The following is a 17,780-nucleotide window of genomic DNA, read 5'->3' as shown; positions in this document are numbered from 1 at the left end:
AGTCTTGCTCACACGTGTTCCTATTTATCGTGGTTAAAACAAAACGTCTGAGAATCTCAGTGTATTTACCATTTTTTGGTTAATTAGTGGATAAAATATATTTGTAAAGTTTAATTCTCATTGTTTGAGAGTGGGATGTGTATTTTAAGGAGAAAAAATTATTTTAAAGTTGTAAAAAATTCATAAGTAATTGAAATTTCTGAGTATGTTTTAAAATATTTTTTTTAATTTTAGGGAAATCCTTATTGGGATAGTAATTTGTTTATGATTCCAACTTTTTTTGAGGATTGGTGGTTGATATAAGGGAAATGAATGGAGAAAAATTCATTATTTAATCAACTCCCATGATCCTTTGGGAGTAGTGGAGGCAATCAGAGGAAAACGTTATTTTGTACAAGTTTAAAACTTGTTGTTGTATGTAAAATATTGTTTATAATGTAGTTTGAGTTGTAAAATAGAATTAGGAATAAAATTTAAAATATCTCCTTATTAATTCATTCGTTTATTTAAAAAAAAAAAGTATTCATAAAAGTGATTTGGTTTAGAATCCTCCTTTTCATATTTTTTTATACCATTCATATAATAAGGGGCGCAGAGTCAGGGAGAGAAGCCGGCCGGGCTAAGCCCTCCCCCGCCTGTTCGGGCTGTGAACTCTGCCTCCCCCTATTCCCTCACTTTCATGAGGGAAGAGAAGTGAGGAAAGTGATTTTGTTTAAAAAAATGTCTAACTTTTTTAGGAATTGTTTCAATTGATTTAAATTAAATTGGATAAATAATAGTAATAGTAATGATAATAACAATGATAATAATAATAATAATAATAATAAATCATGTGCGGGAAGAGGGAAACACTATTTCAATTCTCTGTATTTCCTCTGTAAGTGACAAGTTGACTTGACTTGAAGACTGATAAAGTTGATTCAAGATGTTGAAGCTTGAAAAAACTGTTGTGATCAGTGGTCAATGACCTCCATCTGGTGGACAAAAAAAACCATTGCACCCACCTGATCAAGTCACAATCCCCATGATTCCCACACTCACAAAGCATTAAAAAGCAGTGATTTTGAGTGCAAATCCAATGGAAATGCAGTCAGTGGAAGCCAAAGACTATTGTTAGCCGAAGTCAAGTGTTTTAGTGTTTCATCTTGGACAGGGCCGAGTGGCTGAATGTTTTTTTTTCCAATGAAGCAGCAGCAGAAGCAGAACACATATTTCTACTATATTATTATAAATATTATCATTATATAGTATTATTGTTACATACTGTTATTAACAATCACAATAGCATCATGTCATCAGTATACTCACCATAAGTAGTAGTAGTAGTAGTAGTAGTAGTAGTAGAACAAGTATTTCATTTTATTGTGGTATTTCATTCTATTGTGTTTTGTAATGTATTTTGGGGGGAAGTCTTGCTCACACGTGTTCCTATTTATCGTGGTTAAAACAAAACGTCTGAGAATCTCAGTGTATTTACCATTTTTTGGTTAATTAGTGGATAAAATATATTTGTAAAGTTTAATTCTCATTGTTTGAGAGTGGGATGTGTATTTTAAGGAGAAAAATTTATTTTAAAGTTGTAAAAAATTCATAAGTAATTGAAATTTCTGAGTATGTTTTAAAATATTTTTTTTAATTTTAGGGAAATCCTTATTGGGATAGTAATTTGTTTATGATTCCAACTTTTTTTGAGGATTGGTGGTTGATATAAGGGAAATGAATGGAGAAAAATTCATTATTTAATCAACTCCCATGATCCTTTGGGAGTAGTGGAGGCAATCAGAGGAAAACGTTATTTTGTACAAGTTTAAAACTTGTTGTTGTATGTAAAATATTGTTTATAATGTAGTTTGAGTTGTAAAATAGAATTAGGAATAAAATTTAAAATATCTCCTTATTAATTCATTCGTTTATTTAAAAAAAAAAAGTATTCATAAAAGTGATTTGGTTTAGAATCCTCCTTTTCATATTTTTTTATACCATTCATATAATAAGGGGCGCAGAGTCAGGGAGAGAAGCCGGCCGGGCTAAGCCCTCCCCCGCCTGTTCGGGCTGTGAACTCTGCCTCCCCCTATTCCCTCACTTTCATGAGGGAAGTGAAGTGAGGAAAGTGATTTTGTTTAAAAAAATGTCTAACTTTTTTAGGAATTGTTTCAATTGATTTAAATTAAATTGGATAAATAATAGTAATAGTAATGATAATAACAATGATAATAATAATAATAATAATAATAAATCATGTGCGGGAAGAGGGAAACACTATTTCAATTCTCTGTATTTCCTCTGTAAGTGACAAGTTGACTTGACTTGAAGACTGATAAAGTTGATTCAAGATGTTGAAGCTTGAAAAAACTGTTGTGATCAGTGGTCAATGACCTCCATCTGGTGGACAAAAAAAACCATTGCACCCACCTGATCAAGTCACAATCCCCATGATTCCCACACTCACAAAGCATTAAAAAGCAGTGATTTTGAGTGCAAATCCAATGGAAATGCAGTCAGTGGAAGCCAAAGACTATTGTTAGCCGAAGTCAAGTGTTTTAGTGTTTCATCTTGGACAGGGCCGAGTGGCTGAATGTTTTTTTTTCCAATGAAGCAGCAGCAGAAGCACAACACATATTTCTACTATATTATTATAAATATTATCATTATATAGTATTATTGTTACATACTGTTATTAACAATCACAATAGCATCATGTCATCAGTATACTCACCATAAGTAGTAGTAGTAGTAGTAGTAGAACAAGTATTTCATTTTATTTTTTTATCATTTTATTTCTTCTGCTGTGATTTCCTTTATCAGAGCTGAATTCTGGTCCTCTGCCACCCTGTGTAAATTTAAGGAATCCAGCCATGTGGCTATCTGATGTTTATTATTTATTTTTGGTTGGGAATATAGATTCTTATAATATGTTTCAAAACATGTATGTATCTCTTCTGTCTTATATTTTGGTAGATTTGTAGCTGAGCCCCTATGCCTTTTTAATCTGTAGCCCAGCAATTTTGTAGATTTACTTCCCACGTCATACTATCGCTGTTTCATGTACAACAGCTTTTTTTGAATCTCTTGTCCTGAGATGTCATTTACCTCTGTTCTAACTCTTTTGATATTTTGGTTTATTCGCTCGTCCACATTTTTTTTATGTTCTTTTTCCAATTTTTTAAGCTCTGATTCTAATTTATTGAGTTTTTCCTGTGTTTGCCTTTTCAAGTATGTTGATTTAGCAATTCGTTGTCCTCTAATCACAGCTTTACACGCGTCCCACAGCACCGAGGGAGACACCTCACCATTATCATTCTCCCTCACATATAACTGAATTTCTTTAATAAACTCTTCCTTCATTTGTCCTTTTAATACATTTATATTTAGCCTCCAAAGTGTTGATTTTTGTTCTCTTGACATAGCCAGAGTCATATATACAGGACTATGGTCTGATATGTCTCTCACTCCAATTTCACAATTTTCGATCCTATAACTGTCCTAACTGAACATGAAAAAATTATCTATCCTGGAGTATATTTGATGTGGTGCTGAGAAAAATGTATAGTCTTCCCTTAGGATTGAATTCTTTCCAAACGTCAATTACTCTTTATGTAAAAAAAAAATGTTTGTACTTATTGCACTTGTAATTTCACATTGTGGCATTTGTATTTACAGTAGGTGGTTACACTTGTGGTGGAAATTTATCTTGAGATGTAAAATAAAGAGTTTCTCAGACAGTTGTCTTTAGGTCATTTAATAGAAAGCTCTGCAGAGGGTTTCACACTTAGCATGAATGCTCAGAGTGGAACAACTCCGAATAGGGAAAGAAGAAGGTTTTATACAGTCAGGTAAACAGGAAACATAAGAGACAACTGTTGTGGCAGAACGCTCATGTGCTAATCACACGACACTCTCTGTGATTCTCAACCTGTGGGAGTATCAGTGTGTGTGGTTTCAGCTGGAGGCGTCAGCTGTTCAGATGGAGCCAGTACTCCTTTGCAATGGTTAGTGTGGATCCAGGTGGCTCTCTCAGCACTGCAGTGTGGGTTGTGAGTAGCACCTGGTAGGGGCCTTGCCACATGAGTGAGCGCCAGTTCTTTCTCCGAAAGTCTTTGACCACCACGAAGTCGCCTGGACGGGGGTCGTGAAGTGGTTCAGTCACTGGATGAGGAAGGGAAGATGTCACCTGTTTCCTGATGTCTGAAAGAGCATTAGTCAGGTTAGAACAATAGGACAACATATCATGCATATCACACAAGTCTGTGGCGGGAAGTGGAGAGGGTGAAAGACCCGCACCAATGTGGGGAGGAGTTGCAAAAAGAATCTCATAAGGTGAAAGGTTAGACCTGGTTCGTTTTCTCATCCTCATATACATCAGCACCAGAGGCAGGACCTTTGTCCATGTGAGACCTCTGTCTTCACAGCACTTTGCGAGCTTCGTTTTGAGTGTGCATTTTCTCGTTCCAAAGCTCCGCCACTGGCTGGATGATATGCACAGTGTGTTCGCACATCCATTCCTAGATGAGAGCTGAGTTGTTTGACAGCTTTGTCACTTTAGATTCTGCTAGGAATCCCCCATTGTGGAATGATGTCTTGTAACAGTGCTTTGGTGACTACACTTGCAGTTTGTTTTGAAGCAGGAAAGGCTTCAACCCATTTTGACCACATGTTGACCATCACTAAGCAGTGAGATTTACCTTCTAATGGTGAGGCCATGGTGAACAACCAAAAATTACCTGTGCCTGCAGAGAGCACCAAAATCATGAGTGAAACCAAATGCATATCCGGAGTCTTTGTAAACTGTGAGTGTTTTACCAGTAGCCAATTTGCATGCTTTCAGTGAGCACAATGAGTTCTGCTGCCTGGGCTGAGAGGTGATGAGGAAAAGGACCAGAGAAGAGAATGTCACTATCAGAATAGACAGAAAAACCAACAAAGTTAGTACCAGAGACCGGGTTCACGTGAGGCGGACCCATTTACATACAGAATCAAGTCATAGTTCATCAGAAAGGTCAGGTTGTGGTGAACACTGGACTTGTAGTTCAGCAACACAGTTGTGTTCTCCACCCGTCATCTGGAAGCGGGAGAAGCGTGGCTGGATTCAAGGTTGAACAGCGTTTCACTGTGATGTTGGGCATATCAAGAAGAACAGCTAGCAGCAGAAAGATGTGAGGTCTTCTGTTCTGTGAGAATGAGAGACACAGCATGAGTAACAAGAAGTGTCAAGTCAGAGTAGCCTACGATGTCACGTGAGGCAAGAACTGCTTTTTCACAGGCGGCCACTGCACACAAGCTTTGTGGAGGGCCAGCTGCCACTGGGTCAAGTTTAGCAGAGAAGTAGGCTCACAGTAGCCTCGACAAAGGCGTCTGAATGTGTAGGCCTTGTTTTCAAAGTTAAAAGCAAACCAGTACTGGCTGTCCTTGTGGACAGGAACGTTTAAAAAAAGCATCGGATAAATCTACAACCGAAAACCACTCTGCATCAGGCGGAATTAGGGAAAGCAACGTGTACGGGTTGGGAACAATGGGTGATCGAGCAATTACAGCGTCATTCACAGCCTTCAAATCCTGCACAAATCACCACTCAATAGGTTGACCTTTATCTCTTGTGGTGTCTGAAATGTCATGTGTTGTGTTCTCTTTAAAGGAAGCTGATCTCTGAGTTTGAGGCCCATAGGTCCTGAGGAATTCAGAGGCCTATAAGTTTAGGTTTTCTGAGAAAAACTGAATGTATACATTAATGCATTAGGTCACGGCTTAAACTGTCACCCTAAATTTGAGCTGGTGCCTTTCCCTCCCTGTTACCAAACAGATGAGGTGGGCTGGATGAAAGCCAGATGTGTTTTCTTTAGATTCACAAAAACAACTCTCCTATATAAACAGGGAGTTGAAGCTGTTAGGGAGAAGAGATTCACATTGGCCCCAGATCTCTCTCCAGGCAGATTGCAGTGCTTGTATTGATGCTGAACTTTTTGTAATAAACCTTTCAAACAATCAAACGGTGTCAATCGGCGATTCCTTCATCATCTTCACATCATCGCTACCCCAATATACAACACTCTGATTTTCTTAACTGGAAACAGTGGAGTATGGACTGGCGAATCAGGGCAGGGGATAATTACACCAGCCTGCAAGAGAGATGCAAAAACAGGGCGTATCCTATCCACAACTTCCTGTCTGACTGGGTACCATTGTTTACATGGTCGATATTCAGATTTTGGGGTAATTGTAACTGGGTCACAGTTTCTGATGAGGCCCACATCGTATTTGTCCTTTGCCCACAGCATTTCTGGCAAGTCTACAAGCAGGAGAACATCTGATTGGTTTGACAACATGATATGAGAATGGAGATAGTCATCAACCACATACAATGATCGTGTGGCAGGAAAACACTGATTTGGAGAAAATTTGAAACTGAAAGCATTCATGCAAGGTGAATAGATCAGGCGTCATGGTTAAATGCCAGTCACTGACTGTCTGAAATGATGGTCCAAGGTCTCTCCACTGGTCATCATGTGATTTATTCATAAAGTGGCTCTGTGTGCACAAAACAGCTGAAAACAGTGGCTCTGCGTGCACAAAAGCATTGGAGATGGCGAGAGAAGCTTAAAATTGCAACTTTAGTTCAGAAGATGAACCTTTCTTCACAAAGTGGCTCGAAGCTTCTTTCGTCATCTCCAGTGCTTTTGTGCAGGCAGAGCCACTGTTTCCAGTTGCTTTGTGCCACACAGAGGCAGTGTCAAATCTAGACCATATCAAGAGTATAAATATGGCAGATATGGCAGGATGAACAGTATAAATATAAACAGAATTATCAGTGGAATATAATTATGGTAGTATGAACAGAATTACAGTACAAATATAAATGTGATGCTCTCCAAAACAAATCCACCACTATAAACCACCACCACCAAGACTACAAATGACCTGAAACATGCTCCTATCACTATTCTGGAGGAACGATTTGGGCCTCCACACTTGGTGAAACTTTCACTACTGACCATCCCATTCGCTTATAATGGGGAGTGTTTTCCCTGAATATCTCAGGGACCGAAGGTCATAGCTGCCGGGCACTGCCACCAACGGAAAGAGCACCCCTGAAAATGGGGGGGTAGCCAAAGTAATAATAATATAGTAGTAATATGTGTCTGTTGTGCTGCTGCTGCTTCATTCATTTCAGCTTTAAATACCTCGGGGTCCACTTCAGTGAGGACCTCACCTGGACATTAAACACCACACAGCTAGTCATGAAGGCTCAACAGCGGCTGTACTTCCTGAGGAGGCTGAGGAAGTTTGGGATGACTCCTAAGATCCTCAGCAACTTCTACAGCTGCATCATTGAGAGCATATTGACCAGCTGCATCACCGTGTGGTACGACAGCACATCTACTATGGACCGCAAACGCCTGCAGAGAGTGGCGAAGACAGCAGAAAAAATCATCAAGAACTCACTGCCCTCTCTGCAGAGCATTTACCACCGCAGGCAGGGTTCACAGGAGAGCTAGCTCCATTATTAAACTATTTCCAATTGTACTGTTTACATTTACATTGCATACATTTGCACTGCTCAGTTTTGCACAATACTCACCCTACTCACCTCATTACCCTTGTTTTCACCTTACTCTTAAACATGTTTCATATTCTCATTGTATTTGATGTAAATATTGTATTTGAATGTCAATTTTGGTCCCCTGGTATTCCAGAAAGGACAGCACAAGAATTTCAATTCACAGGGGAACGTGTGTGTTCTTGTGTGTATTTGACAGTAAAAATTGTTGAATCTTGAATTGGCAAGAAAACATTCAGCCACTCGGCCCTTTGTGGAAGAGTTTGGACATGGCTACAGACAAATAACAAAGGCAGTGTCCAAGATGAAACACTAAAACACTTGACTACTGCTAACAATAGTCTTTGGTTTCCACTGACTGCATTTCCATTGGATTTGCACTCGAAATCATTGCTTTTTAATGGTTTGTGAGTGTAGGAATAATGGGGATTGTGACTTGATAAAGTGGGTGCAATGGTTTTTTTCGTCCACTAGATGGAGGTCATTGACCACGGATCACAACAGTTTTTCCTAGATTCAACATCTTGAATCAACTTTATCAGTGTTCAAGTCAAGTCAACTTTATGATCAATAATGACATATGTGCAGGAAATACAGAGAATTGAAATAGCGTTTCCCTCTTATCCCCGGTGCAAACAGCATTCAACATGAAATATAAAATATCAAAAATAGAAGTCATTCAAAGATATAAACAGGCAGTGGCAAATGTAGATGATATCAAAGATTCGCAGTTTGGGCCCCTGACCAGCTAGAGCTCTGACATTTTGCACACTGCCTCTCCTCTCACCCCAGAAGGCTCCCTATGTGTTATTAAAGCTCTGGGTGTTGCAGGTCAAAAGATCAAATTTTTTCCACCTACCTCCTACCTCAGTTCGAGCCCAAAACCACCCAGGGGCCCCAAGTTTTAAGTAGAGGTTCCCCCTGGGACCCAGGAAGCACAACTACATTCAGGTCGCCATAGCCGGAAGCTGTTTTTCTAGTGTAAAATACCTGAAAAAGGGAGTATTTGAATGAACGATAAATGGACACATACTTTTCTCAGATCATGTGTATTATGACTCATTATCAGGGTAACCACCTACTGTAAATACAAATGCCACAATGTGTACAATTACTGCTGAATATCTACAGAACTGAAATATTACATACGTCAATAGACTATACTGAAATATTACTATAGACAATGTACATCCAAACAGACATTTAACATGTCTAATCTGTGACCTAGCACCTGCATTCATTAAACAACTTTGGATACCAGTAATAAAGTAAACATAAGCATGTAAGATAAACAAATATAGCATTTCACAAAATATTCTTTAACTCGGCTTACTTCTAATATACTGATAATATATTGCAACTCACAATTTAGAACAGTACACTCAGTAACGCAATTATTTCTGAAAAAATCAATTTAAAATAGACTGCTTGCAACAACACTAGTCACATAGTTTTTCCACAGCCACGGTGTACTACTATTCCACAGACAGCGCACAGTTAGCATTGCAGGAGATTGATGTGCCTTATGTTAACTTAATCGTCGTCATGTAATTATCAATATTACTTCACGCTACATGAACAGACTGTATTACAAATTGTTTCCTGAGCACATATACACATTCACCTAACACACTGGTAAATATTAACCATTACTTTGAGGTACTGCGCGTATCGCATTTACAAGGCAAGAAGTGTGCTTTGTGAGGTCCTAGTGACCTTGCCATTTGATCTTTGACAACTGAATTCTATTCAAGTCATCATTGAGGCCAAGTGAATGTTTGTGCCACATGTAATGATATTTCCTTTGTATTCAAAACAATGCAAAGTCAAGTGAGCTTGACCTTTCGACCTTTGACTTACATGATGTAGTTGTTCATGAGATATCGCTTTCACATGAATGGGACAGACAGATGGATGGATAAGCTGAAAACATAATGCCTCTGGCCACACTGAAAGTGAAAATGGTAAAGAAATAAATATAGCAATACATGATAAATAATTTGTTCCATGTTCTTTTAATTTACATGGATGATTTCTTGACAAAACAAGCCAACTCTATAAATGTGAACTGAGTGTCAGAAATTAACACGACATTCATAGCATCTGCAAACAATTTTTCCCCACAAATTTCTGTAACTTTCTGAGAATCTGCATCACAGTATATTGTAAAATATCATGTGTTTCAATACTCACATTATTGATGGAACCTCAGTGATGTCTACTGTCCCTGGCTCAGACACTCTCTCAAGCATCTACAGTACATGTCAAGACAGGTAATGGTAGAATTAAAATGACATTAGATATCTACAATTCAGTTGAACTATTATAGTTTCAGATATTAACCATTTAATTCCGAGTTCAGTCAGGAACCCTTTGTCATGCTTTACCCATTTGTTGCAAATGGGGACACAGTTATGATTGGCGCTGAAGGCTCCATTCTTTGGATGTTCCCTGGTTAGCCGAGCAGTGTGCTGAGATAAAACAGGGGACATATGCAGAGCGCCCAGTGGGCGTAGCAGGCAAGGTACTTTTGTTTAAGATGATTTACCACAACCGTGTTTGGACTCGGTGCTGTGGTGGCAGTTTCTGTGAAACAAGCACAAAGTCAAACACTTCTTTTTTTAAGTTTAATTCACCATCTGCAGATGGACTCATTAGTACACATCACCTGATTGACATGCACAAATGAGCAAAGAACATAGGAGAATCTGTGTTCTTATAACTCACAGCCCCCTCCCACTAAGCATGCAAAGGTATATATTACCCTTCTGTATTTTCACTCAGTGGAGGAGACATCCTGTCCTTTTGTTTACATGTTCTGTGGATGACTCCCCCCCTGTGAGATCCCAGTTGTTTGATCCCAATCAGAGATACGAGATACCATAAAGTTGTGGTTTCTCGAGGCCATTAAACTCAAGTCTCTTAAGCCACCACAGTAAACCTTAAAGTTGCCCTTTTAGATGAACAATCAACCATTTGGTCAGTCCTCCACATACATGTCTGTTTATGCAATTATACATACACGAATGTAAAATTTCCATTACAGTGCTAAAAGTGTTAGAGCTTCGCAGGGATCAGTGAGGATGAGGTCGTATTTAAAGGGACCGCTTTGGTGAGAGAATGGGCTGTGATTGGTGGGTGACTGACGAGCACCCATAAACCTATCGGTATAGCTGAGCACATGACTCCGTGTCCTGCATGAACTAACACAATGCTTCATTAGTCACAATTCTAGTTCAGGATTTCCACAATGACATTCTAACTTTAAACTTAATTTAAGGTATCTTGAATTGAGGCAAATTAAAGCTGACCTTGAATTATGATCAGTCAGAATCAAATTGTCATATATCACAAATCATAAACTGGATTTATTTTCATAATTAATTATGGATACAATTCCAAGGTATGATGCAGAAATCTGGAATGGATATCTATATCATTGAGCATTGTACAAGAAGACAAGTAAATTATTTTTAAATAAACAGCATGGAACATGGACATGTTACTACATGTTCTACTGAATAAAGGATCAGCCACATGCTATCCGTAATACAAACAGCCATCATCAGGGACATAGTCATCAGAGAGATCATAGTTAATAATCATCCCATGGTACTTGTACCGTAGTTCTTTACAAAGTCTACCACCTGCCCCTTGATGATAGTACTCTGAGAGTTTGAGGGCTGATGCCTAAAACTCATGTCCTTGGTTTTTGTCACATTTAGTAGTAAAAAGGCAGTCACAACAATACAGATTCGCAATCCACAATGGGACCATGGCTGTTCTCATCCGCATGGAGGAGACTGACTGTCACAGAGTCATCAGCAAATTTGAAAAGTAATCTGTTGTCATGCCAGCTGCGGCAGTCATCAGTATACACATTACAGAGTGAAAAGACACAGGAGAAGACCCTGTGGATGATGACAATGCCTCTTACGTGCATTTGTTTACCCTCACTTTCTGTGTTACTTGTCAGTTGCAGCTCGAGGCATCATGCATGTAACCAATATTATCTTTTCCAGGCACTATACTGGTACTGTAGTACCTACAAGTTACGCACGTTCCATTTTGCCTGGGGACATTTAAAACAAACCAGTCTACAACATAGTAAAAATCACATGAAAATCAACTGCCCTCCTCATCTTTTCATTTTTTTTACCCCCCAATTTTTTAATGTGGATTTAGAATTTGATACTGAGCATAGCCGTGAAATTGGCTCCCCAATAGAAATGGTAAAGGTTGTCAAATTAATGTTACCTACATAAATCCCCACAGATTTCCAAAACATTCTCAGAACACAGTTTACATCACAGTATATTGTAAGGTATCACATTTTTAATTACTCACCTTATTGATGGAACCTCAACCATATTTACTGTCCCTGGCTCAGACTCTCTCTCAACCATCTACAGTAGGTGAAGACAGTAGGTGTTTTCGTTCCCAAAACACAGGCTCTCGTGTGGTTCCAAGAGTCTGTAAGAGTAGAACATGAGGTAGAGCATTCAGCTACCAGGCAGACACCTTCTGTGCATTTAAAGTTAAACTTAAAACATTCCTTTTTGATAAAGCCTGGCTGGATCAGGTGAGTCCTGAACCATCCCTTAAGCTGCTATAGGTCTAGACTGCTGGGGAAACTCCCATCATCCACAGAGCACTTCTCCACAATACTTAATTAATTATTATATGAATTGTTGCTGCTATCATTAATAATCAATAACTTCTTTACACTGTTATCGTTTACATTTTAACTAGTCAGAGCTGATACCTGATGGTGCTCAAGTGTTCCGGTCTCTCGCCTCCCCCTCCCCACTGTTTCTCTTCTCTCCCCATTTTTCTCTGCTCACCCCAACCAGTAGAGGCAGATGACCGTCCACATTGAACCTGGTTCTGCTAGAGGTTTCTCCCTGTAAGTGAGGGAGTTTTTACTCTTCACAGTCACCAAAGTGCTTGCTCATTGTGGGAACTGTTAGGTTTCTCTATATCAAACAATATTTTAATGTCTTGACCTTCTATGTAAAGCTCCTTGAGATAATGTATATTATCATTTGGCGCTATACAAATAAAATTGAATTGAATTTGTAGCACCGGTATCACCCCACTTACTGCGCCACTGGACCAGTTCTAGGTTCTAAGGAGTGGGAAGCAAGAATAATCACACCAGAGACCGTTGCTCTAAGTACAAAAGGCCGGCAATTTACTGAATGCAAAACACACATATAAAATACAGTACAGAAAACAAAACAAATACCCTGCAGGTTCCTAATACTAAGGCAAGTATAATTGAAAAGAGTATTTCACTCTTTCCTTTCGTTCTTTAGTTCTCCTAGTTTATTTCAGTAAAGCTAATCTAAGTTAAGTTAAACCAGTCTTTTTTCTCCTAGGTTGCATCTATTTTTAGAATTTTTCCTCCTGAGTTAACTCTTTTTTCCCTTTCTTTTAAATGTAAGAGAATACCTTCAGTTACATAATCAAATCAAAGTGGACCACAATCATTTCCAATCACACTCAGAAAATATGAACTCAACATGCAAATAAAAGTATGACACTTTCGAATCGAGTTCAACATGAGTTCAAGTGTTCGGTTCAATGAAAAGTTTCAGTTCGATTTAGTCCGAAAATAATAATAAATCAATCAGTTCAGATCAAACTAGTTCCTGATACTCCTACCACTCTGGCGGCGAGTCACCATAAGCCGAAGATTTCCTCACTAGCGCGAAGGAGTAGATGAGTTGAAGGTGAAGGTCTGGGTCTGGCTCGCCATCTTGAATCCCGTCTGTGTGTGCACAGTCCTTGCTCCGACCCAGCTTCAAACCGAGCAAAAAACCTGACCTGTGTAACAGGTCATAAACACAAATAATCTCTTTTTAAATCCTCAAATCACACAAATAAATGTTTCACAGTTTCTGACTTGTAACGTTACTGCTACGGTGTTTTTTCGTCTCAAAATGGCAGCGGAGCGGTCTCTTTCAACTCACGGCTCCGTCTCCCACACAAACTACAGCGCATACCTTTCATTTATACAGCTTACAGACACTTTTGTAACATTCACAGTCTTCATAAACCCAAAAAATTTACTGATAAACAGGTTATGACGGAGCATTTCCTTGTGAATAGCTACGTTTAGCATTAGCTTTCCGCTAAAAAGGTACAACGCAGCAAAATTGCAAGAAAATAAAAACAAAACTCACCAAAACCAGTGTGACTTAGTTCTCATAAAATCCCCGTCAGTTCCCGACCAGGTAAGTTATATTTTTCAACTGCTAAATCAACTTTTTTCACTCTTTTTCTGCTTATTAAAGCTCGTTTTTCTCCATTTTATCCTCTGCTCTCTCCATCAGGTCTCTGCTGCAGCATCACGCAGGCCCTGCCTGTAGTGTCACTAGTCCCTTAAAGGGGCACGCATGAAATTTCTGTCAGCATACTTTTAATCTTAACCAGAAACATGTCACGCTATAATGTGATCCGTATAACGTTATTAAAAATGTATAAAACAACCCACTTGAGAACAAACACAGTTCAGATCTGTTGTTATATAGATAGTATGCTTGAGTGTTGTTATATAGTATTGTTTACAGATGCTATGAATGTTTTGTTAATTTTATGTGTGCATAATATGAAGTGGAAAATATGTTCATGAAAGAAGAAAAAACATATTATTATTTTTGTACAGTTTACTGAATATATTGCGATACTACTGCTCAATTAATTATTGTTATTATTTTCCCATCACCTATTCAATTCAATTCAATTTTATTTGTATAGCGCCAAATGATAATATATATTATCTCAAGGAACTTTACATAGAAGGTCAAGACCTTAAAATCTTGCTTAATATAGAGAAACCTAACAGTTCCCACAATCAGCAAGCACTTTGGCAACTGTGAAGAGTAAAAACTACCTCACTTACAGGGAGACACCTCTAGCAGAACCAGGTTCAATGTGGATGGTCATCTGCCTCTACTGGTTGGGGAGAGCAGAGAAACAGTGGTGAGGAGGAGGCGAGAGAGACCGGAACACTTGAGCAACATCAGGTATCAGCTCTGACTAGTTAAAATTTAAACAATAACAGTGTAAAGAAGTTATTGATTATTAATGATAGCAGCAACAATTCATATAATAATTAATTAAGTATTGTTGTTAATAATAATAATAATAATGATGATAAGTCAGATAATAATAACTCCTTCAGTTCTGGAGTCAGAGATGCCTGCAATGAGAGAGAGAGGGACATGGGAGAAAAAAGACACGTCAATGACATAGTTATTGATATTTATTAAAATAAATAAATGAGTGTGTGTGTGTGTCTGTGGGTGGGTTAGGGTTAGGGTTAGGGTTAGGGGTTAGGGTTAGGTAAGGGGATAATAGCCAAGCGTGTCCGCGTCCGGCTCCGTGGACACGCTATTTTCCGGGGTGCCAGAGACTCAGGACTTTGGCTACCCCCCCATTTTCAGGGGTGCTCTTTCCATTGGTGGCAGTGGCCGGCAGCTACGACCTTCGGTCCCTGAGATATTCAGGGAAAAACACTCTCCATTATAAGCGAATGGGACGGTCAGTAGTGAATGTAGCAGCAGTAGCAGCAGTACAACAGACCCATATTACTACTATATTATTATAAATATGATTATTATATAGTGTTATTATAATTACATACACACAGAGAGATCCAAAGTGTGTTGTTATTATTACATTATTACATACTGTTGTTAACAAACACACGACCATCATGTCATCAGTACGGTTACCATTAGTAGTAGTAGTAGAAGTACAAGTATTTCATTCTATTGTTGTATTTCATTCTATTGTTGTATTTCATTCTATTGTCGTATTTCATTTGATTGTATTATGTATTGTATATTAATGCAATAAAATCGATGTATTCAAGGCGTTGTCCTGTGTAGCAAAATAAAACATGGATTTAAAACATCACACCAAAAAGCAGCAACAACAACAACAAATGAAGTGAACAATAAATGAAAATAATAATGATAGGGGACGGTCAGGAGTGAAAAAGTGTGGAAGTCCAAATTGTTCCTCCAGAATAGTGTTAGGAGCACGTTTGTAGTGGTGGATTTTTTTTTGGAGAGCATCTCATTTATATGTTTACTGTAATTCTGTTCACATTGCCATATTTCTATTGATATTCCACTGATAATTCTGTTTCTATTTATACCGTTCATTTGGTTCATCTCGCCATATCTGAAATATTTATACTCTTGTTATCACCGGGGATAAGAGGGAAACACTATTTCAATTCTCTGTATGTCCTGCACATATGGCATTATTGATCATAAAGTTGACTTGACTTGAACACTGATAAAGTTGATTCAAGATGTTGAAGCTTGAAAAAACTGTTGTGATCAGTGGTCAATGACCTCAATCTGGTGGACAAAAAAAACCATTGCATCCACCTGATCAAGTCACAATCCCCATGATTCCCACACTCACAAAGCATTAAAAAGCAGTTATTTTGAGTGCAAACCCAGTGGAAATGCAGTCAGTGGAAGCCAAAGACTATTGTTAGCCGAAGTCAAATGTTTTAGTGTTTCATCTTGGACAGGGCAGAGGGGCTGAATGTTTTTTTTTCTCCAATGAAGCAGCAGCAGAACACATATTTCTACTATATTATTATAAATATTATCATTATATAGTATTATTGTTACATACTGTTATTAACAATCACAATAGCATCATGTCATCAGTATACTCACCATAAGTAGTAGTAGTAGTAGAACAAGTATTTCATTTTATTGTGGTATTTCATTCTATTGTGTTTTGTAATGTATTTTGGGGGGGAAGTCTTGCTCACACGTGTTCCTATTTATCGTGGTTAAAACAAAACGTCTGAGAATCTCAGTGTATTTACCATTTTTTGGTTAATTACTGGATAAAATATATTTGTAAAGTTTAATTCTCATTGTTTGAGAGTGGGATGTGTATTTTAAGGAGAAAAAATTATTTTAAAGTTGTAAAAAATTCATAAGTAATTGAAATTTCTGAGTATGTTTGAAAATATTTTTTTTAATTTTAGGGAAATCCTTATTGGGATAGTAATTTGTTTATGATTCCAACTTTTTTTGAGGATTGGTGGTTGATATAAGGGAAATGAATGGAGAAAAATTCTTTATTTAATCAACTCCCATGATCCTTTGGGAGTAGTGGAGCCAATCAGAGGAAAACGTTATTTTGTACAAGTTTAAAACTTGTTGTTGTATGTAAAATATTGTTTATAATGTAGTTTGAGTTGTAAAATAGAATTAGGAATAAAATTCAAAATATCTCCTTATTAATTCATTCGTTTATTAAAAAAAAAAAAGCATTCATAAAAGTGATTTGGTTTAGAATCCTCCTTTTCATATTTTTTTATACCATTCATATAATAAGGGGCGCAGAGTCAGGGAGAGAAGCCGGCCGGGCTAAGCCCTCCCCCGCCTGTTCGGGCTGTGAACTCTGCCTCCCCCTACTCCCTCACTTTCATGAGGGAAGCGAGGTGAGGAAAGTGATTTTGTTTAAAAAAATGTCTAACTTTTTTAGGAATTGTTTCAATTGATTTAAATTAAATTGGATAAATAATAGTAATAGTAATGATAATAACAATGATAATAATAATAATAATAATAATAATAATAAAAAATAATGTGCGGGAAGAGGGAAACACTATTTCAATTCTCTGTATTTCCTGCACACATGGCATTATTGATAAGTGACAAGTTGACTTGACTTGAAGACTGATAAAGTTGATTCAAGATGTTGAAGCTTGAAAAAACTGTTGTGATCAGTGGTCAATGACCTCCATCTGGTGGACAAAAAAAACCATTGCACCCACCTGATCAAGTCACAATCCCCATGTTTCCCATACTCACAAAGCATTAAAAAGCAGTGATTTTGAGGGCAAATCCAATGGAAATGCAGTCAGTGGAAGCCAAAGACTATTGTTAGCCGAAGTCAAGTGTTTTAGTGTTTCATCTTGGACAGGGCCGAGTGGCTGAATGTTTTTTTTCCAATGAAGCAGCAGCAGAAGCACAACACATATTTCTACTATATTATTATAAATATTATCATTATATAGTATTATTGTTACATACTGTTATTAACAATCACAATAGCATCATGTCATCAGTATACTCACCATAAGTAGTAGTAGTAGTAGTAGTAGTAGTAGAACAAGTATTTCATTTTATTGTGGTATTTCATTCTATTGTGTTTTGTAATGTATTTTGGGGGGAAGTCT

At 37.8% G+C, this 17,780-nt stretch overlaps 1 long non-coding RNA gene across 1 annotated transcript; it reads right to left on the bottom strand.

Annotated features, from left to right (window-relative positions):
- Nucleotides 1-3,723: 3,723 nt before the first annotated feature.
- LOC138406980 (uncharacterized) lies at nucleotides 3,724-15,974 on the bottom strand. The gene is made up of 2 exons (XR_011240375.1): nucleotides 13,220-15,974; nucleotides 3,724-12,025 (listed from the first exon to the last, which is right to left on the bottom strand). It is a non-coding gene; the product is annotated as an uncharacterized lncRNA (long non-coding RNA).
- Between the last annotated feature and the right edge of the window lie 1,806 nt (nucleotides 15,975-17,780).

Source organism: Paralichthys olivaceus, chromosome 24, assembly GCF_024713975.1.
Source record: "Paralichthys olivaceus isolate ysfri-2021 chromosome 24, ASM2471397v2, whole genome shotgun sequence".
Classification (NCBI taxonomy): Eukaryota; Metazoa; Chordata; class Actinopteri; order Pleuronectiformes; family Paralichthyidae; genus Paralichthys; species Paralichthys olivaceus.
Note: the sequence above shows the minus strand (reverse complement) of the source record. Positions and strands in the feature narration are given on the sequence as shown.